Source organism: Cervus canadensis, chromosome 2, assembly GCF_019320065.1.
Source record: "Cervus canadensis isolate Bull #8, Minnesota chromosome 2, ASM1932006v1, whole genome shotgun sequence".
In the NCBI taxonomy this organism is placed as follows: Eukaryota; Metazoa; Chordata; class Mammalia; order Artiodactyla; family Cervidae; genus Cervus; species Cervus canadensis.
Genome location: NC_057387.1, coordinates 21,204,875 through 21,225,171, shown reverse-complemented (window position 1 = coordinate 21,225,171; position 20,297 = coordinate 21,204,875). Strand labels below are relative to the sequence as shown.

Sequence of the window (20,297 nt, the reverse complement as noted above, 5' to 3'; positions counted from 1 at the left end):
AAAAAGCAAAGGAGAAAAGGACAGATATACCCATCTGAATGCAGAGTTCCAAAGACTAGCAAGGAGAGATAAGAAAGGTTTCCTCAGTAATCAATGCAAAGAAATAGAGGAAAACAATACAATGGGAAAGACTAGAGATCTCTTCAAGAAAATTGGAGATACCATGGAAACATTTCATGCAATGTTGGGCACAATAAAGGACAGAAACGACATGGACCTAACAGAAGCATAAGATATAAAAACAAGCTGGCAAGAATACACAGAACTATACCAAAGAGATCTTAATGACCCAGATAAACATGATGGTGTGATCACTCATGTAGAACCAGACATCATGGAATGAGAAGTCAAGAGGGCCTTAGGAAGCATCACTATGAACAAAGTGATGCTTTGTTCTGCTTATTTAACTTATATACAGAGTTGCTGCTGCTGCTGCTAAGTCACTTCAGTCGTGTCTGACTCTGTATGACCCCATAGACAGCAGCCCACCAGGCTCTGCCGCCCCTGGGATTCTCCAGGCAAGAACACTGGAGTGGGTTGCCATTTCCTTTTCCCATGCATGAAAGTGAAAAGTGAAAGGGAAGTCGCTCAGTCGTGTCGACTCCTAGCGACCCCATGGACTGCAGCCTACCAGGCTCCTCCATCCATAGGATTTTCCAGGCAAGAGTACTGGAGTGGGTTGCCATTGCCTTCTCCGTATATACAGAGTACATCATGCGAAATGCTGGGCTGGATGAAGCACAGCTGGAATCAAGATTGCTGGGAGAAACATCAATAACCTCAGATATGCAGATGACACCACCCTTATGGCAGAAAGCAAAGAAAAACTAAAGAACCTCTTGATGAAAGAGAAAAAGGAGAGTGAAAAAGTAGGCTTAAAACTCAACATTCAAAAAACTAAGATCATGGCAACTGGTCCCATCACTTCATGGCAAACAGATGGGGAAACAATGGAAACAGTGACAGATTTTATTTTCTTGGGCTCCAAAATCACTGCAGATGGTGAGTGCAGCCATGAAATTAAAAGATACTTGCTCCTTGGAAGAAAAGCTATGACCAACCTAGACAGCATATTAAAAAGCAGAGACATTACTTTGCCGACAAAGGTCTGTCTAGTCAGAGCTATGGTTTTTCCAGTAGTCATGTATGGTTGTGAGAGCTGGACTGTAAAGATGGCTGAGCACCAAAGAATTGATGCTTCTGAGCTGTGGTTTTGAAGAAGACTCTTGAGTGTCCCTTGGACTGTAAGGAGATCAAACCAGTCAATCCTAAAGGAAATCAACCTTGACTATTCATTGGAAGGACTGATGCTGAAGCTGAGGCTGAAGCTCCAATACTTTGGCCATCTCATGCGAAGAGCCAACTCATTAGAAAAGACCCTGATGCTAGGAAAGATTGAAGGCAGGAGGAGAAAGGGACAACAGAGGATGAGATGGTTGGATGGCATCAGTGACTCAATGGACATGAGTTTGAGCAAGCTCTGGGAGGTGGTGATGGACAGGGAAGCCTGGTATGCTGCAGTCTATGGGGTTACAAAGAGTCAGACAGGACTGAGCAATTGAACAATGGTGAGGAAAGGAAAAACATGGTATCTGGGAGACCATGAGAATGAAGTAAGAAGGTGCACAGAAAATACACAGAGTAGAACTTTTAGATGTAACCCTTGTCAACTACACTTTGCCAGTTTCCATGGGCTTGCCATCTACCTCTACATGGATTAAATCATGTGATGCTGCAGTGCTGATTTTCAACACCCTCTGAAAGGAGTTCAGGGTGGAGAGCAGAAATGAGGCACTCTGTGCTCTGGAAAAAACTGGCAGAACAAGTCTTCATATAGTGATATATTTTTAGTTGCCAATTTTATTAACCCAAATCTCAAATCTCCTAGTACCCAGTAAAGCACCAAAATCCTTCATGGTGACATCGGTTCGTCATGACTAGCAATAAACTGCAAAAAAAAAAAGAAAAAAAAATGTGTTTGATTGCACTTACTCTCCCTTCACCAAGATCACATATACACTGACCTTCCCCCACCTCTGTAGAGCAAGTTCTCAGAGCTATCTGAAATGTTGCCTCCTAAGCTCATTTTGCCCCCAATAATACTGAATGTGCAACTCCCACGCTGTGCGTTTTTTAGTCAGCACCCTGAATCTATATGTCTACACACATGACATATACATATGGTTTATTTTGTTCCTAAAAAAATATATTTACATCCATTGTTTTACAACTTGTTTATTTAAAAAAAAATATTGGATCAGGGTAACACAGGACCCCAGAATTGCACTTCTCAGTGTTAACCCAGAACAAAAGGTAAGAACCTAAAGCAGCTAGCTGTATCCGCCTATGTCTCAACCAAAGGATAAAGGCTCCATTACCACTGATTCCTGGTCTCCCTAAGGTGTCGGAAATCATGGCGTCACTTCCCCCTTCAGCAGCCGGCCTGCCCATTGGTCATCTAGGCATGAGGGCCTGGAGATGAGAGTCCAAGGACAGGGCATGGGTGGGAGGAGAGGAGCCTCCTTAAGAGGTCCTGAATGGGTTGGCTTATGTAAATCTTACAGAGAAGTGGTACAGTTTCTGGGGAGCCACTTCCCCGGTTACATAAATTCTGCCTGAGATTTTGTTGGAATTTTTATAAGCTTTTTGGAGGGCCTGAGTGGCATGGGAAAAGAGGTGCGGAGGACAGTGGAAGAGATGCGGGGAAATGCAAAGTGAGTGTGCGTACAGTGAACGTGTCTAAGGCCATGTCGGGGGCAGGGAAGAAGCAACAGCTACTTACCTGGCAGAGGAAATAACCATGATCACAAAACTGGTTCTCCTAGAGGGAGATTCAACCCTTGCACAGCGGTTTTGTTGACCTCTTTGATTTCCTCAAATGCGGGAAACTTGACTGCGTAATTTAGGGCAGTGGGGGACTGCGCGCGCGCCCTCCTCTGGCAACTATGGTTAAGAAACAGAAGTAGTATACCTTGTATAAAGGTTGATACTCTGGTGTTCAAACTGCAATGTTCTTAAACTATTTCGTGTCATAAGAAGGGTAAAATCTGTTATAATACCTACTACACGAGGAAAGCCTTAGGCTTCCCTGATGGCTCTGACGGTCAGGAATTGTCCTGCAATGCGGGAGACCTCAGTCGATCCGTGGGTTCGAAGAGTCCCTGCCGGAGGGCATGGCAGCCAACTGCAGGGGACCTGGAGAGTCCCCATGGACAGAGGATCCCGGCGGGCTACAGTCCGACGGATCGGAAAGAGTCGGACACGACCCAGCGACTAAGCACAGCACACAGCACAGTAAAGCGTTTCTTTAAACCGCTCTACGCTTACGGAGTTTGGCACATTGGAACAGGAGTCCCGTTACTGCTGTAAACCTTTCTTGGCACCTAACTCATTTGGGCTCGCGGTATCTCCACCGGCACGGTGCAACCATTGGGAGGGCGGATTCTTGGGGTCAGGTCAGGTCAGGTCGGGTTCCTAACACAGAGAGGACGCCGTGTCCCGCAACGAAGCCGACAGCGCCCCGCGATTCTACCCTTGGACCTGGGGTACCAGGCATGGTACAGCCCATGAAGTCCCAAGGGCTCTTCTGAGGAAATTCAGAGCTTCCTGGGCAGCGGGAGGAGGACAAATGCAAAGAAAGGGACTTTTTTTTTTTTTTTTTTTCCTGGAGGGAATTTTACCTCAGGGCAGAGAACTCTAGAAATGCCGGCCACAGTATTGGTGCATTTAGCGGAGGCCTAAAAGCCCCTCCCTGTCGCTCACGCCAAATGGATTTCAACTCTTTCGATGACGTCCAAACCTGAAGAGACGGCCGCGGGCCGCGGAGGAAGCGGCTAGCTGCAGCGTGACCCGAGCGCCCGGCTGGAGGCGGGTCCTGGGCCCGCGCGGCTGCGCGCCCAGTGGATCCGCGGTCGAAGAGTGAGCCGGCGGTGGTTCCATGGTGTAATGGTGAGCACTCTGGACTCTGAATCCAGCGATCCGAGTTCAAATCTCGGTGGGACCTTTCCCTTTATGCCGCGCGCAGAGTCTTTTACTGGCGCAGCCCTAACTCAGTTTCTCCTGAAAGCGAACTCGCGCCTCAGATGCGCGCTGAGTGGACCTACTCTCCCGCCCCAGCGCCCAGCTCGTTCTGCTCTCGGAACCAGAACGCCTGGGTCCCGCGAAGGAGGCCCTGGACCCCCTGCTCTGCCGCCTCCCCCTCAGCACTCGACATCCGAAACCTGCTGCTCTGAGAGGCGCAGGTCCGTGGGCCACGGGGAGGTGGGGGACGAGCCCGTGGCGTCCCCGCTGGACCCTGCGGCTCTGCCGGCCAATGGTCATCGGAGGCCGGCCCGCCGCCAAAGGGCGCAGCGACCGAGGCACTGCCACCCCCCGTCGGGTCACGCTGGGTCTCGCGATAAAAGGCAGAAGCTGCGCCCACTGAGTCCTGCCACACGAGGGGGCTTCGGACCGCACGTCTCGTCCCTGTGAATAATGGTCCGGGGGCTGTGATGGCATTGACCGGCCAGGGTGACAGCTTTCCCGGCGGGGTTCCAGACCTGAATGGTGCCCTTTTCAGGTGCCCTAGATTCGCAGTTTTGATTGTTCCTATTTCAGTTTATTTCAGAACTTCTCGCTTCTAAGTCTCCTTTGGACGCGAAAAACCGCTGTTAGGCTAAGACTTGAACCTTGACTCCAGGAAATCTTGTCCTTTCATCCCAACAGCCAGAAAGTGGAGTCTGGGTTGGTGTATTCCAGCGTCTGAGATCAGGGGTCACTTACCCACTTCTACCCAGGCCTTTGAGACACTTGCAGATCTTATAGTCGGGACTAGAATAGTGAACATAGTCTATTTAGGTTTGAGCTGGAAACAGCATTCACTTTTTTATCATTATAAAATTGATTTTTAAAATATCACTTCTAGACATTGGACACAATGTAACTTTTGTGGAACAACCATATAGATGAGAATTATAAAACAGAATAATTTATATGTACCCTGAAACAGTGACAAAATTTTTAAAAAACTGCTTTCCTTAATTGTTATTATTGGCATTGTTGGTATTTATTCTCATTCCAAATGATGTGGGGAAAAGCAAGGGAGATTGTATGAAATCTTGTATTTCTATTACTCCCAGTGTCCTTAAAAACAAAAATACTGGTATACAGAAAAGAGTCAGATGAAACATAAACATTTAATAAAGCCTGAATTTCTGAATTTGAATATTTACATTCATACAAAGATGAGTATGTATTTCCTAGCTCTGTCCACTGGAAATGCCTAGAAATAAACCAAATCCAGTAAGCATCTTAAGGTTACAATCTGATATGGGAATAACATTTTGCACAAAAGGAAACCAGAGATTCTTAGAAAAATGATTGAGTCTAGGTCAGGGGCAGAAAATATTCAGGATCAAAGAGAAGCACCTTGTCATAGTGTTATCAAGAAAGGTCTCAAATACTATTAGAAACTTATCAAAAGAATTGAGGAGCCAGCTTAAAGTCACTTCCACTGCCAAAAGAGAGATAATTTGAACTCTATTGCAATGAATTTAAATACTTCACTGTGTTTGAAATTTTGAATTCATATTAGCACACAGGTGAAAAAAAAGAAATAAAATGACTTGGTGACCACAGAGGATGCTTGGGGAATTGCTCATTAAGCTGCAGTTTTCTTTACAGAAAACTGTTCCTTCCCTGGGTGGCTCAGATGGTAAAGTGTCTGCCCGAAATGCGGGAGACCTGAAGTTTGATCCCTGAGTTGGGAAGATCCCCTGGAGAAGGAAATGGCAACCCACTCCAGTACTCTTGCTTGGAAAACCCCATGGATGGAGGAGCCTGGTGGGCTACAGTCCACGGGACAAAGAGTCAGACATGACTGAATGATTTCACTTTCTTTACAGAGGGTACCACTAAGTAACTAAATAGTATTTAGGAGAACTTTCTTTTTCTGCAAGTGTCCAGTTAAATACTACGTGGTGATGGAATACCACCATTTAGTGCCACTTAATCAGCAAATGGATTCAGAGGTCTTGAACTAAGAGGACTGGTAATATTATTTGAAGAAACACACAGGACTTGATGTGCCTCCTCATCAGAGAGCACACACCACTTCTGAAGTAGTCTTGCCAGGACCACAAGTGTGAATCTCATCAGTCTCTGGATCTAAGGTCCGAAATAGGGACCACGAGACATATGGTTGTTGAATAGTTTCAAAGTAGTAGGACTGAGGACCTGGATTTTCATTTTGTGACTGTAACCTTAAAAGTTTGAGATATGTACAATATTTTTCTATTAAACACAACTTTAAAACATTGCTAGAATTATATTTCCTTTGTGTGTGTGCCCAGTCTCTCAGTTTTATCCAACTCTTTTGGGTCCATGGATCATATCCTGCTGGGCTTCTCTGTCCATGGGATTTCCCAGGCTAGAATACTGGAGTGGGTTGCCATTTCCTATTCCAGAGGATCTTCTTGACCCGGGGATCGAATCTGCATTTCTTGTGTCTCCTGCATTGGCAGGCGAGTTCTTGGGAAGCCCCATATTTTCTTTGAGGTATATATAGCATTATCAGCTATGTAGAAGATTATATTTGCATTATTGTGCTCTTTACTTTTTAGTTGTCAATGTGGTTACTAGAAAATTTTAAACTACATGTGTGGCTTGCATTTTTGTTACATTACGGCACTGCTCTATATTCTACCACCAAAAAGGAAGTATGAAGGACAGAAACACTTATTAAAGTACACCCTAGTATACAGTATAGACTGTGGGAATGCTACAGAAAAACCAGCTCAGTTTCTACAACAAATGAATGATTTAAAGGGAAAAAAAAGGACATCAATAGACCAAGAGAGATGGAAAACTAGGGTGAGAGAGAGCAAGGAAAGAAGGAAGGAAAGAAGAAATTGAAGGTAAGCTTACATGTAAGAGACTCAAATGCATTATCTTAGTGATTACAGTTTGTGGATTCTATTTGGATCCAAAAAAGAATACTAACTAGAAACAATAATGGAGGAGGGGGAGGGGAGCTTCCTTGGTTAAGAATTTGCTTAGCAAAGCAGAGGACACAGGTTTGATCCCTGGTCCAGGAAGATCCCACATGCTGTGGGGCAACTAAGCCCACAGGCCGCAACGACTGAGCGCATGGGCAGCAACTACTGAAGCCCAAGAAACCAGCAAACCACAGGAGAGTAGCTCCCACTCTCCACAACTGGAGAAGCCCTGCACCAAGCTACAATGACCCAGGGCAGCCACAAATAAATAAATTAATAAATAAAAAAAAAACTATGTGATCAAATAAGCTGAAAAAAATGCTGCATTTTAAAAAATGGAAAATTTGAACAGTCTTTTATGATATTAAAGATTTTGAATTAATTTGTGATTATAATGCTGTGATGATAATCCTTTCAAAAAGAGTTCTCATTTAGGGGAAACATGCTGACATAGATGAAACATGCTGTCTGAGATTTCCTTTAAAAAAAAAGGAAAAGGTAAGTGCATGGATTGTAGTAAGACAAGTTCAACCATAAGCTGGTAACTGTAGACCATGCCTGACAAAGATGGGAGCGTTCTGTTATGTCTACTTTTGTGTACTATTGAAATTTCGGATTTGAAAAAGAATGATAGGAGAACACAGGTCCACCTAGAATAATAGCAGCTGAATCTCTCAGCATACAATTCTGAGGCTAAGAACTAACAGAGAGAGTCAAGGACACCATTCAAAACCCTGCCCCAAACACCCAGGGGCCAGAGAACACTGTGGACGTGACTTGGTTTGTATTCAGCTAGGTCTGGGAGCCACACAGCAGTGGAGGGATCAACAAAGACCCTGCATATAGAGGAGAGCACGGCAGGGAGGAGTACTCCGCACAGAACTCAGGTAAAATAACTCACAGAAAGAGCATGTGGATGAACTCAGAGGATGTCTAAGACATGGTTGGCTTTAGCTCTGGTGACTGGGGAATTAACAGGAAGGAGTTCACCAGTGTAGAGGACCAGAAGGTGACAATCTTGAGGGGGCATAATTCCTGGGATCAGGTGTGAGACCAAGCTGAAGGGCGCATCCTTTGGACACTTGTGATGAAAAAAGAATGGTGCAACTGGCAGAAATGAAAGGTCCTACTGGAAGAAATACAATCCCCAAATCAAGAGACACACCATGCCTTACCCCCAAGCCTTAGCTCTGCTAGAGTAATTGCACAAGACAGACCTAGAACAAAGAATACAGCTAGGCCATAAAGCACTAATCCCTTCTGACCTGGAACAACTGTTTCTCATTCAGGTAAACCCAGTCATGTGAAAATGAAAACTATATAGCAGAACTTTTTTTCATGATGACAGAAGAAAAAAGTGTAAAATGAGAGTCAAAAATTTCAGCAAATGAAAAGATTGCCTCAAAATCAATCAAAAAAATATTGGGAAATGTAAAATAGCATACATATTTGAATTGTTCTAAACAAAGCATTTGTAGATACATACACATGGAAAAACTTCAATATTTTATGTAAGAAATACAGAATACGAGATAGAAGTAGACAGGAAAGAAGAAATGAGAAATTGGAATTGACAGAGATTAAAAAAAATTGAGGGTAAAGAAAATTCTCTGGAAAAGAAAAGGCTAAATGACAAGGTACATAGAGAACATATTTATCTAAACTTATCAGGGAGGCTGCATTAAAAATGAAAGCATCAAACAGAATAGAAATGAACAAAAGGTAGTGAGAAAGGATCAGAGAGAGAGTCATAAAGACCTAGGGGAAATAGACCTGGAATGGTCAGTTCTAAGACCTATCCTAGGAGAGCTGAAAGACTTTTTTTCAAAAAGAAAAAATCTCCTGAAGCTCCAGACCACCCTTTGCCCTCAGTGAAGAAAAATCAATTTACATTGTACATCTCAGCAGAACATACAAAGTAAGATTATTTTTTTTTAAATCAATTGAACTCATTGTGGACGAGTTATTTATATTTAGCCAAGGTGTCTATACTGTATCAAAGCAACAGAAACAAGTATTAAATATATCAAACTTAACGAGTCCTCACTCGATCATGAGAAATCTTTAAAGATGAACTCTGCTCATCAAGAATTGACAGGAAACTATGAGTTTTGTACATCTGGTCATCACTGAATATGTGTGATTGTAGATTTAAGCCACTGTGTCGTGGGCCCTGCTCTGGGGACAGCCTAGGTACACCCTCAAACTTCTGCAGGGAGGCTGCTAGTACTCCCAGAGTGGGACAGCCATCCTGTGCCACCAGGGGGTCGAAAGGACCCAGTGGGCGCCTCCTCCAGCTCCTACCTCTACCCTACCAATTAGCACATTGACAAAAAAAGGTAGGGAAAATATAGTATATAAAGAGTATACATTTGATTGGGTTTAAGGCAATAATACTATAAGGTAGGTAAAGACAGAAGTAAAAAGCAGAATAGTGTCCTCGATCATCATACTAGCAAAAAGTTGAAGTTGATAGATAACATTTAAAACATATACTTCAAATATTAGAAATGTGACAAAATACTAAAGGACTAACGTGTCAAAAATGTTAGTGCACTAACTAGCTATCCAGGCCTTCCAAAATACCAAGCAAAAGACACACACACACAAATATGCATACACAAAGAAAATAAAATCACAGAGAAAGAAACAGAAGATGCCATCTACTACAAATGGTAAACATAGATGAAAAGATGGGAGAGGAGTTTAAGATACAAAACTGAATAGGAGAAACAAAGGGGCTTCCCTGGTAGCTCAGCTGGTAAAGAATCTGCCTGGGATTCAGGAGACCCAGGATCGATTCCTGGTTGTCGGATTCCCTGGAGAAGGGATGGGATACCCACTCCAGTATTCTTGGGCTGCTCTGGTGGAATCTGCCTGCAATGGGGGACACCTGGGTTCGATCCCTGGGTTGGAAAGATCCCCTGAAGTAGAGCATGGCAACCCGCTCCAGTATTCTTGCCTGGAGAATCCCCATGGACACAGGAGCCAGGGGGCTACAGTCCATGGGGGTGCAAAGAGTCGGACACGACTGAGCAATTAAGCACAGCACGGCACATGAGAAACAGAGTCTTTATATTAATAAAATCAGTCATGTTAATAATGGACTGTGGGTGGGGGAGGGGTGGGAAGGAGGTTCAAGAAGGAGGGGACATATTTATACTTACGTTTGATTCCCACTGGTGTATGGCAGAAACCAGCACAACAGTGTAAAGCAGTTAGCCTCCAATTAAAAATAAATGTAAGAACATAAGGGATTATAACACTGAATTTTAAAAAAGCATGGGTCCACAGTGAAACACAAAAATATTTTTAATAATATGTTAGGGGTAGGGATTGTCTTTTCCACAGCACAAATCTGGCAATACCACAGATGTGATAACTGACACACATCAGGGATCAATAAAGGATGGTAAAATTTTTACAGAAAGAGCATCATAGAATATGATATTCATACACTCTCAAAATACCACTCATCAAATTACTCATTACAGACACAAAAGCCTGTCTTTTCAATGAACAGATCTTCTAAGCCTCTGCATAACAGTGTTCAATGCTAAAATAATGATAGTGGTGACAGGTAAAGTGGACACTCTTAGCCTCCAAACAGGCTGCACTAGGAAGCACACAGCATGTACTAGATGGCGTTCCTGGCAAAAAGGGTTCACCTGAATTTAACCGTGAGGAAATGATCAGACAACTGCAAAATGTAGACCTTTGAGTAGACAGCTGACCTATCCTCTGCAAACAAGTCAATGTCACGACCATCAAAGACAACTACAAGAAGCTGAGGAGATGTTTGAGGTTCCAAAGGACTAAAGAAATAAAGTAACACGATCTTTTTAGTCCTTTGGAACCTCAAACATCTCTTCTCCTTTTTGCTGTCTTTTTGGTGCAAACATCGACTGTTTGAAGAAAGACAGGCCAGTTGTCTGGTTCAAAGGTCTAAATTCTGCAGTTATCTGATATCTACCTCAATAGTAAACACAGGATAAACACTTTCAGCAAAAACAATGCATAGCAAATGCTGTCTGCTTTGAGCACAGTCCATCTGGTGGCAAAGAATGACCGGGTTGATATGTTGTCTTCTTCCAATTGTTCCCATGCTGGTGTGTGGAGGATGAATATTTAGAGGCGCAAGAGTGAAGGTCTTTCCAAACTGTGTGTCCATCAAAGCACTGATCACGTTACTGAGGATGAAATTCCGAGGCTGATGACTGGGATGACTCCCATCAATTCTGTCCCTTGGGGTGTGGAGCATGGTTGTCGGTTGGGATGCTCATTCTCAGGAAGGGATCCCTCCAGTGTTGCTGAGGTTTAAATTGAGTTGCTGTTGTAGATTTTTTTTTTGCATCAAATGGAAAAGGTACATTTTATAGTGTGGTTTCTCAAATTGACAATATCTTTCCTTAGTTCCTAAAGTAATTGGTATCTGTGAAAGACAGAGAGAGGGAGAGAAGCAATGTGAGTGTTTGTTAGGTCCTGCTGAGACTGGAGTGTTGGCCACATGGTGACTGGGGCCAGGGGCAGATAGAGCTGTTGACAGGACGAGCTGAAGGGAGAGCACAGGCTGGCTGGAGAGGAAAGTGAGATCCATGATTTAGAAGGAACACCTCCCTAAACTTTCCTCTAGTCTGTGGTGCAGCATCGAAGGACCCCTCCTCACCCCACCTGAGCTTGGTGATGTCTCAGCTCAGAGCTGCTTCAGAGCCTTAACTGGATCCCCACCGCTCAATCCTCAACAGTCCTTTCACTCTTGAATCCCCTTCTTCTGTACGCTTTCCCACACATTCAGGGATGGACGTGCTGAGCATCCCTCATGCACAACTAGAAACAGACTGCTATGGGAGCAGAAGATCCTCATTGAGAAAGAACCCTCTTCTACCTCTTCCTCCCTGCCCTCTGAGGAGGAGAATCAGGCTGCGGAGAGTCCCGAATTTGAGCACCAAAAGGGACCTCAGAATGTATCCAAGTCCAGTTGCATAATTTACAGGGGAGGAGCTATGTTTTCAAGGTCTAAGGACTATCCAAAACCACATGACTTGTTACTGAAAACCCAGGCCACAGGCCCTTCCTACACATTTGCGGGAAGGTAGAGGAGAAGAGGAAAGCTCCCATCTGGAGGAGTCAACAGTTAATAGAGGCTGTTTGGTCATCCTCCTGGACAGGAATAAGGCATTCCAGGGAAATCCTGCTCCAAAGAGACTGAGGAATGAATGGAAAGGGGGAAACTCAAAATAAAATGAGCAAAAAGAGAGCAGGGAGTGGAACTGTGTCTCAACCCAATTGCATCCTGTGGACACCAAAATGCTATGAAGGTGATTTCATTCTGGATCTACCTTAAGGCATTTCTAGGAATATCGTTGACATCTACACAAATAAAACTCTGAAGTGAAAGAGCATTCAGTTTAGTTACACTAAATTCTCATCACCTTTTCCCCAAACTTTTCTCTAAGAAAGAGTCTCTCCTAGTATTTTATGCTAGTGTGTAGAAAAACACCTACTTCTGCTTTCTTGACTAGGCCAAAGCCTTTGACTGTGAGGATCACAGCAAAGTATGGAAAATTCTTAAAGAGATGGGAATACCAGACCACCTTAGCTGCCTCCTGAGAAACCTGTATGCAGCTCAAGAAGCATCATTAGAACTGGACATGGAACATAAAATGGTTCCAAATTGAGAAAGAAGGATGTCAAGGCTGTATATTGTCATATTGATTATTTAACTTAAATCCAGAGTATATCATGTGAAATGCTGGGCTGGATGAAGCACAGCTGGAATCAAGATTGCCAGAAGAAATATCAATAACCTCAGATATGCAGATGACACCACCCTTATGGCAGAAAGCAAAGAGGAACTAAAAAGCCTCTTGACGAAAGTGAGAGGTGAGTGAAAAGTGTGGCTTAAAACTATGCATTCAAAAAAACGAAGATTATGGCATCTGGTCCCATCACGTCATGGAAAATAGATGGGGAAACAATGGAAAGAGAGACAGACTTAATTTTCTTGGGCTCCAAAATCACTGCAGATGGTGACTGCAGCCATGAATTTAAAAGACTCTTACTCCTTGGAAGGAAAGTTATGATAAACTGAGACAGCATATTAAAAAGCAGAGATGTGACTTTGCCAACAAAGGTCCATCTAGTCAAAGTTAGAGTTTTTCAGTAGTCATGTATGGATGTGAAAGCTGGACCATAAAGAAAGCTGAGTGCAGCATGTATATTATCTATAGGGAAACAGATCACCAGCCCAGGTAGGATGCATGACACAAGTGCTCTGGCCTGGTGCACTGGGAAGACCCAGAGGAATCGGGTGGAGAGGGAGGTGGGAGGGGGGATCGGGATGGGGAACACATGTAACTCCATGGCTGATTCATGTCAATGTATGACAAAACCCACTGCAATGTTGTGAAGTAATTAGCCTTCAACTAATAAAAATTTTTAAAAAAGCAAATAAAAAAATTAATAAAATAAAAAAAAAGAAAGCTGACTGCCAAAGAATTGATGCTTTTGAACTATGGTGTTGGAGAAGACTCTTGAGAGTCCCTTAGACTGCAAGGAGTTCCAACCAGTCCATCCTAAAGGAAATCAGTCCTGAATGTTCATTGGAAGGACTGATGCTGAAGCTGAAAGTGCAATACTTTGGCCACCTGATGTGAAGAACTGATTCCTTAGAAAAGACCCTGATGCTGGGAAAGATTGAAGGCAGGAGGAGAAGGGGACAAAAGAGGATGAGATGGTAGGATGGCCTCACCGACTCAATGGACATGAATGTGAGCAAGCTCTGGGAGTTGGTGATGAACAGAGAAGCCTGGCCTGCTGCAGTCCATGGGGTCGCAGAGATTTGGAGAAGACTGAGGAACTTAACTGAACTGATAGATGGGTGTGTAAAAGGGTAAACATAGCAGGGTAAAGCCTAATACTCATTAGGGGGCTTTTGCATAAAGAATATATTCAATGAAAAAAGCTTTGTTGCATCTGCTCTTCTGACCAGTTAGTAGTCTGTGAAACATGTTTAGTGAATAGTTAATTGCAAGTTGCATTTTAACATTTGAAAAGGAAATACCAAATTGTATTCTTGTGGCAAGGGGAGGGTCAATTTTATACTTTGAGGCATTTGTAATGTTTTTTTTTTTTTTGTTTGTTTGTTTGTTTTCTTGTAAATTGTACTATGAAAATTTTGAGAAACTTGAATCCAAACAGAGAGATTATATATCTAACTTAACTATCTACATCTCTTTTTTTCTCTTTTCTCTTCTCCAGGCTGTACAAAATAGTTCTGTTGAGAGAAGAATGCAAATTCCCTTAATTGTTGATATTCAGCTTTTTGAGGAAACAGCCACTCATAGGCCATTGCCATATTGGTTACTAATATCCTATTAGATCCACTGTCCTCTGATCCTTGATGCATATTAGCAGAGCTTGGAAAGATACTGATATCCAAACCTCATCCTCAGAACTTTAAAATCAGAATTTCAATGGATTGGGTTAAGGCATTCATGTTAGCTCAAAACCCAATCCGTTTTCATTTTACAATAGCATGATTTAGAACTGCACGCTAGACCTAGACTATTTCACATCACTCTTTTAATTTTCTCCTTCTAGTCCAATATGGACTTCTCCCCACTGGCCCTAAAGATGTTTTGGTCTTTTTCTGTTACTCTCATATATAATTGGCCTTCTCAATTGGATGGTCAGAAGCAATTATTATCTTGTATTCTTGTGTATCTCCCTGGGTCTTCATAAATGTGGCCCAAGTTAATTCAGTATAATGCTGTCCTACATTCCCTGGCCTCAGACTTCAACTCAGTTCATTTTTCTGGGCTTTGACTAATACTGAGAAGGAATAATGTGAGTAAACTGGAGAGGTCCGAGCGCTGTCCATCTCACGCTCTGTGTATTTTGAAAACCTGGCTTCTCTATCTCCTTTTCCCCAGTGTCCCTTTAGGGGGCCATTTACTGCCCTCCCCCTAATGCCAGCTCCAGTGAGTTCCTGGAAGCCCCTGCACATTAGCAAAGTTCTGCCCATCAGGGCCTGAGGGGAATCATGACTCAGGCCAGTCCAGCACTCCCACCTATGACCCAGGTTCTTCTTTTATTTTAGTAATCAAGGCTTTTTCCTGCAGTTCTGGCATTTCTTATTCAGGTGGAAAAGCTGAGGGTTAAGGACTGTCCTAGGTTCATTTCTCCAGAAGCCAACTCACATGTGAGAGATTCCTTCAGACATGATCCTGAAAGAAAGAGGCAGTGGACTTGGAGGCAAAGGGGGAAAGTCAGGTGAAGAAACCAAGAATGTGTGTGATTGAAGGCCAATGTTTTCAGTGGCTTAAATGCTGCTCTTCTGATGAGGAGGAACATGGATCTGGGCTTCCTTGTGGCTAATAGGAAAGGTCAGAGGGAATATGAGGATGGTAGCAGTGGGGAAACAGGACGGGTCAGAGTGGAAACAGGAGAGTGAGAGGGAAGGCCACTGCAGGGTGGCAGCCCCCATGGAAAAGAGAGGAAAGGCCACACAGAGGTGTGTCAGCTGTTGAGTGAACAAATGGGGAAGAGCAAACTTAGTGGGAGATTGAGCCATAAGAGATAAAGAGCATAAGGAAGAAGTGCCTGGGATTACCTCTGTACCCTAAGCTTGAAGGCCAGGGAATCTGCACGCTAGTCTCCACTTGCCAAACAGCAGTTTTCTTCTGAGAATCTTCTGTTTCAGGACACTTAAGCCTTTAATCTTGTTACAGACTGGATGCTCCTGTGTGCTTGCTGTGGAGCCCTCACCTTCCAGCTTGGGAGGGTTCTTCATTCTGATGGAAGCATCCAGCTCTGAAGAGAAAACCACAGCCAACAGGATCCATTGTTATTCATGATTTACAAAGACTTATTCCTTCACCCAAGAAGGACATCAGGTACCAAAAGTGTCCAGGAACAAGAAAGGCCAAATGAAAGCCCATGGGTAGGTGAAGCAATGGAGATATTTTTATATTTTCTTTTTTGCTGATCTTCCTCATACTACCCACTATTGCTAAGTGTGCCACAGGGCAAACATGTTTCCAAATGCCAAAAATGAGCCAAGGAAAATAAAATGGATGACAACCAAAAATTCCTAGGTAGAAAAGACAAAGGCAAGAAACTCCTACAGGATGTAGTTTGTACTGTTGGGAGGGAAGAGATGAAGGAAAGTGGAAGTTGAAGGAGAACCTCATGAGAGAAAAGAAGGGGGGAAGTCTAAATTGGAAAACTTTTAAATGTGCATCAATATACACTTCATATATATGGACAGACACTACATATGACATTTATACATAATTTATATAAGGCATAGATGATATGATAAAAATGCAAGAAAACTCACAGGTGAGTGTGTTTGTGATGGAATAAATGAATGAAGGATTTGAGCTATTGAATGGATCATTCTTTTGGCTTCCTGATGAGTTGAATTTGGAAAAGAAAATAGAAAAATAAGAAGAATGAGAAAGAAGCTCTATTTGGTGACAGGAACTAGGAGATATGGGGGGGGGCAGATGGGAGTCACAGTGTGAAGGGGTGTGAAAGTAAAGGGCATTAAGACTACCCTTTGCTGCAAAATCTGCTGTGAAGCCTGGATTTATGCTCAGGTCTCCATGGAAGATGAGCAGGAAACAGAGTGACTGAGCCAGTGGGGTTCAGTCTTGGCTGAGAATGTGGGAGACCAAGCACAAGAACAGGAGAGATAAGCGGAAGAGGAGACAATAAACACCACAAGACCTACTGGCTCTTGTCAGGCTCTGCACCCCTCCCTCCCTGAGCACTTTCCGTGAGACTCTGGGTGCTGCACCAGGGGGCTCCTTCTCAGCTCAGCTCCACCTGAGGACGTGGGTCTCTCCTGGATCCTCACATGAAGCCACAGCCAGAGGGAGGAGCACCAGGCAGCCCCAGGTTCCAGTGGAGGATAAGGAGAGTGAGGGAGGGTAAGGATGAATACGTCCCAGATGAAATGGATGTGAGGGTCTGAAAGCTCTTTGAAGGAAACTTGAACAGAGGTGGATCCAGAGGAGAGGAAGACTAGGAGACGGAAAAGGAGATGAGTGGAGAGAATGAATTAAATGGAGGGTCACTAAAGAGACTGACGGGTGCACTTCAAGAATGAGGGTAGCCCTTTATATTAAAATGAGGGGAAAATGAGGAAAAGAAACTGGATATGAAAAGCAAACATGGGACTGAGTTGCAGGGCCAGTGTTTACACTCCTATTGCATGTTGCTAATACACTGTTCCTGGGAGCACCCAACAGGAGTAAATTGCCTTGATGACAGATGTTGAAAAGAGAGGAAAATACTGGCCAAGCTAGCTTCCTGAGAAAGCAAGGGAAGATGGGGTTTAGAGAAAGCGGAGACCATAAAGCTTATGCTACCATAGAGGAAACAACCATTGTGCAATCATTTTGTAAGCGTTAAAGCACCAGAAAGACACAATGCTTAGATATTATATATTCATAGTGGTTATCAAACAAATTTTAGCGAATCAGATGCCCTGGACATTATATTGTTTAAGATTCCCAACAATCATGCAAAGGAGATAGAATATTCATGAGTTCAGTTGAGGGATGAGAGAGGCAAATACCTAGGAAGATAAATAAGTTTTCTCAGTTAAACAAGCAGGAATTTGCAGAACCAGGGCCTGAGGCTGAGCTGGTCCTAAGTCCCAGGCTCTTGATCACCTCACTCTGTGAGAGTGTCACAGGTTTCAACTGGGCTGACAGCAGGTTTGGGAGAGGCCCTCTGCCTCCTCCACCCAGAGCTTTGTGATAACCAGCACATGGACCAGAGCATTCTAATCCCCTTTTCTTTCTTACCTAGAAAAAGTGGTCCTTGGTTTCCAGAATCAGGGTTGGTGGTAAAGGCACAGTTGGTGGAAGAAAGACCAAGAATGGCTTTGCTGTCACCACAGTCAAGATGCTGGTCCAGCTGCCACTGCAGACAATCAGTCATGTGGGTGCTTTTCTGAAGCTGTGCCTGTGAAGCTGGCACCTCTGACCCTGGGAAACTCACAGGTTCCTGGTGAGAATCCTCCCAGGTGTCACCTGAAAGGAAAAGAGGGTTCGTTGGACCAATGGAAGCTTTTTCTTGCTAAGCCCTCCCAGAGGGCCCATTTCTGCTGTCCTAGCCCATAAGTGAAACCACCCAATAACGCAGACAACAATGGCAGACATCAATGTGAAGAAGGCGCCGTATTTATGCCTGGGACTGGGGTGTGGAGAAGGCACATGCTAGGCTGCAGTTTCTTGAAATGAGAAATCACCCACTTGAGTCGAGAGGGTTTGGGTGACACAGGAGGTCAAGCCTCTTATTCTGTTATGAGCCTTATTAGTCTTGGAGCCTAGAGAGAGGGTTCTAGACAAGCCTCTAAGCATGGGGGAGAAAGAGTTGTTGATATCTACCCACAGGAATAAAAGAACAGGAAGAGACATATGGCCTGAAAGCTTCAGGTCCTACTAGAATTTGAGCTGAGAAAATACAGTACATTCCAGACCCTTTTGAACTTCCTTGCTTGAAATGTTTGTCTACCCTTCCACTCACCCGTACATGTACATATAGAATAAAATCCATTCCCACGTGGGGCAGAATGGGGATGGATGGTATTAGCAGCTAGAACTAGTGGGGGAGAGGGCTGAGACCCTGTTGGAAACAAGTTTGTGTCTCTTTAGAGAGATTATATAAGTACACTCCTTCAATACACATCCCTCCACTGGTGCCTCGACAGTGCTCGTGATGAAATCTGTTTATATATTTCCACTGCGAAATGAGTACATATTCTCAGAACCTGGACTAACCAAAGGCACGAAGTTCCCTCCTCTGGGCAGCTCAGGCTGCTGTGAGGTCCCGGCCACCAGGGCCTGCTCTCCATTGCTGTGGGGCTCTCCTCTCACCTCCTTATGCATCCGCACCCTCAACAGGGTTTGTTTTTGTAACTGTCTCTCACGTGTCTGTTATCTCTAGTCTTCCAGAGAGCATCTGAGCCTGACTCTCATCAAAGGTTCATCCAACCTCCTTCCAACTGCTTTCTCTGATTCAGTCCTCTCCACACTCTCAAAGGTCACCTGGCTTATCACCCCCCAATCATGTTTTATCACATGCTCCTCAGTTTATGGAAATTCATCCTCCCTTCCCTGCTACACAGATCTAACCTCCTCACCTGCCTTTCCAGGGCTCCTGGCTTCTGTCCCTCTTTCTTCTGCAACATCACTTCCCACAACACCCTCTGCAAATCCTCCTAGGACTCAGGCTGGCCCATTTCTGACCCCAGCCCTGTACCAGGAGCCTCTGTGAGCTTCCAGGGCTTTTTCCAAAAGCACCTCTCTCAGTCTGTGTGCCCTTCATATTTCCACCAGGCAAACTTCATTAAACATTAATCATCATGTTTTAGGACACTTCATCAGATTTTATGATAATTCACATTGGGCTGAAGGGTAAATCCTTGTATATCAACAAATTTGGTGTTTGAAAGTACGGTCAAAACTAATATTCTCCAATGTTATTATGAATCGATGTCTAGGATTGTCTTTAATTAGCACTGTGTAATTTCATCATCTAATTTTATTTGCCTTTCTTGAGAATGGGTTTTTTTAAACCTATGCTTTGAACATTCTTTGCATTCACAGAATATATAATAACCAAACATTTTATCAATCATCAACAATACTGCCCAAAACTGTTAGTGTGGGGAAAAGCCTCCAATAGAAGATCAAGATATAATTTAAAAATCAAGTGTCTGTGTTGTTTCTGCAGGGTTTCTCCTTGTACAGAGAGGATGGGGTAGGCCTGACTACTCGTACACCCATGGCTGCATAATGGCTATTCACACTGTCCTCAGGTTATCATGTGAACCCAGACGCAGGATGGATGCTGTATAGTTAGATATTCTATTCATTCATCTTAATCCATCTGAGGGGCTTTGGCCTTTCTTGGCCCATTGTGAACAATGGACTCCCTGGACTGGGCCCTATCGCACACTCACAAACATCTCAGACACATATCTGAGTCACGTGTCTGAGCCTCACTCATCCTCTTCACGGGAACCCACACCCGGCGGTCAGCGTCTCTGAGATAGAGCTCCACAGTTTTCAATGGTTTCAGCACAGCCAAATTTAAGGTCTACCTGGACCCGTCGTGACAGCAGGTGACCTGGGGGCAGGAGTGGGGAGCAGCGTGGACTCTCACCCTGGCTGATCCCCAGAGAGAGCCCTGTGGAGCTGTGGCTCCACCTGGAGGGGCCGGGGAGCTGCTGGCTCTGCCCTTGGGACACAGTGCACAGAGGGGCTGGGAGCTGGCAGGTCTGAGTGAGGGACCACAGGGCTT

General features: G+C 44.1%; 2 non-coding genes across 2 annotated transcripts; both read left to right on the top strand.

Moving 5' to 3' along the window:
• Window positions 1-2,774: 2,774 nt before the first annotated feature.
• LOC122437567 lies at window positions 2,775-2,939 on the top strand. Its single transcript, XR_006268375.1, has one exon. It is a non-coding gene; the product is annotated as a U1 spliceosomal RNA (small nuclear RNA).
• Window positions 2,940-3,931: 992 nt separating this feature from the next.
• TRNAQ-CUG lies at window positions 3,932-4,003 on the top strand. The gene has a single exon. It is a non-coding gene; the product is annotated as a tRNA-Gln (tRNA).
• Window positions 4,004-20,297: the final 16,294 nt, after the last annotated feature.